Source organism: Nicotiana tabacum, chromosome 11, assembly GCF_000715075.1.
Source record: "Nicotiana tabacum cultivar K326 chromosome 11, ASM71507v2, whole genome shotgun sequence".
Taxonomy (NCBI): Eukaryota; Viridiplantae; Streptophyta; class Magnoliopsida; order Solanales; family Solanaceae; genus Nicotiana; species Nicotiana tabacum.
In genome coordinates, this window is record NC_134090.1 from 41,150,379 (window position 1) to 41,153,656 (window position 3,278).

The following is a 3,278-nucleotide window of genomic DNA, read 5'->3' on the forward strand; positions in this document are numbered from 1 at the left end:
TGCTATTGTTCTTTACTAGGTCTATTGGAACGGTTATATTGTCCGTTGCAACAATTCACTATTGTAATTTGTAATATTTATGGAAGCAAAATCAGGCATATTTTCTAATTTTCCTATGCAATGAAATTTTACACATCATAACTTGTAGAAACCACAAAATAAGATTAAAATATCTAACTCGCATTATCCATATCCAAAAACAAAATATGAATACATTGTTTGATCAACAATTCAAAAGTCAAAACAGATGAGTTTTAATTTGCATACAAAAAGTTCTAAACCAAAATATCCTTGATGATAGAAAGTCTAATAACGATCAACAAAACTCAAGTAAGGTCTTCATCACTGCTTTCATCCGCAATCGATGCACCTACAAAATTCAAGCACAAATAGTTGAACAAAGAAAGTTTTAAGAAAATTGAATAATAAAGTGTTGCTAATTAACTGCTCTTCTCACACATGGAATGCAAAAAGGCATGGGCCGGAAAAGTAACATTAGAGTGTTGAATGACCAATTTGATAACTCAAAAAATTTCTAACTCTCTAAATTTTTAAAATTTTCGGCAAAATTTCCTTTGTAAATACGACTATCTCAAAAACTTTAACCTGCTCAAAACAATATTATGCTATACACAAGAGTAATTTTCAACTCTCCCATCTGTTACAATAATATTTAATTTCTTTAACAACATACAACAAACCAGAATCATCAACAGACAAACCATATCAAACAACTCTCCAGTCTATAATTTTTTAAGAAACAATCTGCCGTAATATCTTCGAACACTATTACATCACAAAACAACATCACAACTAAATTATTCAACCTGCTCAAGTAACAGTCACTCCAATCGCAACCTCATTTAAATAATTAAGTGCAGCACATGAAGTACCAACCTAAGACAGTAGATCTCACAAAAATTATTAAATTGTCAATGAGTTAATACCTGGAATGAGTTGGCCTTCTTTGTTGGTAGCAATAGAGGGACGATGGATTGGTTGCAATGCTGTTTGCTGAGCAGATGAAGCTTCTCCTAATGAATTATCACCCAATGCCGCAAGAATAATGTTAGCATCAATATCAATTCCTGAACGCTGAAGACGTGCAAGGACATCTACAACAACTTCTTGACGGATAGTTGCCTTTTGTTACTCAATTTTTTCCTCCATTCTTTGTATCTTCTCCTCCAATTTTTGTATAGAATTTGAAGTATTTGAAGATGGTTCAAAATATCTTACTTTCCCTCTTAAAGAAGTTCTTGTAACCCCTCGTCCATACAATCTCAGACGTCCCGAATGTTCAGGTCCCATGACAGATGCAAATGCCTCTACGGACTCATTGCCATTTTCGTTTTGTTGTGCTTCAACTTCCTCCATTTCAGCCTACAAAGAAAATTCAAAAAAATATAATTCAAGTAAATAAAAAGTAAACAAATAGAAACAAATAATTGATCTCAATATAACATTAATTAAATATAATCGCACAATTTTACTAGTTGTATCTTCATCCGAGGACTTGTATGATCGCCCAACTTTTCTTTTTCTTGTAGCAACAAAGACTTCCTTTGCTGATAAAGGATCCGAAGTTTCCTTGTCTTTTTCCTAGTTACATGAAAGTGAGTTAGCATTCCTAATGATCTGCCATGAACTAAACAAAAGCTAAAATTGAAATATTTTTGCCACGATTGGCTAGTTACACACTAACTTAGAGCGAACTAAAGCAAAACTTCTTTTTCCAGCAGTGTGAGGATTCTTCAACTTTTTTCGATTCTCAATGTTAGTTTTAGACATTCTCTGCAAACAGAAAGAAACATCAACAACAACTTACAAGTAAGACTTGAGAAGTACAAAGTGAAATGCACTATGGTGGACTATAAAAAATCAGCAATAGATCTTACTGTTAAATGAGCTGAAGCAAATCATGGTAAAGATTTCTGTTCATTATACATTCATACATCAAATAACACAGTACTCCTTAACAAATATTTATGTTCAAAATCCATTAAAGGAAATTAAATTGTGGTTGTTGACATGAGTACTATTCTTATATTGCATGAAAAAGCTAGTTGTTGTCGTAGTTATCATATTGATTAATCAACTCTAACATATTCATAATTGTCCACATAAGCCTCAACTTTACAATTATTTTAGTTTCTTATGCAGATGTCACCAACAAAGGTACCTGAGAATAAATATCAAAAGCATATTATTTTGATTTTTCAAGTCACATGCTTTGACTTCAGGACTGCATCATAAGTATATTTTTCTTTCAAGGTTGAAAAAACAGAAACCACCTAGCTTTTTTTTTTCTTTTCTAATATTTGCTTATCATTTGAATTTATTTGTTTACAACTGCTTGTAGGACCTGAAGGCCAAATCTAGTGCAACATTTCACATAGGCCTAACATAAGTATCATATATATTGCGACAGAGAAGAGGAGCTTTGAAGTTAATCGTGTCCTATTTGGTATGGAAACTTCCACAGAAAAAGTATGGATGTAAAGGCATGATTGCTTCCTATTTTTCTACCACAATAAACATGAAAAATATCAATCTCATTAATTTCATTATGAACTGCTCCAAAAGCCTCAAACCCAGAAGCCTATGGCCAGGTACTAGGGAAAAGAGCTGCTCCATCAGATATTTTGAGAATGTGTATATGTAATTTAAAAGGAAGGAATGAATAGGATGTACTACTATAATGTACCATCTAGCAATTGAAAACATTTACAGTAGCATTCCTGAAGTAGAGAAATAAGGAAAGACAAAAACAATGGCCAAGAAGAAGGAGAAAACTAGAAAGAAGATAAAGAAGAACTTTAAGAAGTAGTTCAAGAAGATGAAGAAGAACAAATAAAAAGTCACATACCTAGAGTTTCTCAGAGTTCCAATACCTAAGGAGTTCCTTAAACTGAGAAACTGGAACATCTTTAGGGATATGTTCCATTCGAGTTTCATCACTTCTATAGGGGTCAAAGTGATCTTTTTTCAATCTACTCTTATGCTTTCTCCAGGCAGCTTGAACTGATTCCAAAGTATATTTTTTTGCAGCTTCAGGAATATCATATTTATCCTACAATTGGTGTCAAATCTGTTAGTGCAGAAAATATGAAAGATTTTCAATCAAAAATTAAAACTTAAGAAGTTCAGACCTTGGTATATTCTCATACATCCTCTTTTGTGTACATCTTCCTCCAATCCAAAATATCAAGAGGACATAGAGTCGCATTCCTTGCCAATGTGCCGAGGAAGCTTCCAAACTCTGTCACAACTGCGTC

General features: G+C 32.9%; 1 pseudogene; it reads right to left on the minus strand.

The window, feature by feature from the left end:
* Positions 1 to 247: 247 nt before the first annotated feature.
* On the minus strand, positions 248 to 1,376 carry LOC107802028 (uncharacterized; annotated as a pseudogene).
* Between the last annotated feature and the right edge of the window lie 1,902 nt (positions 1,377 to 3,278).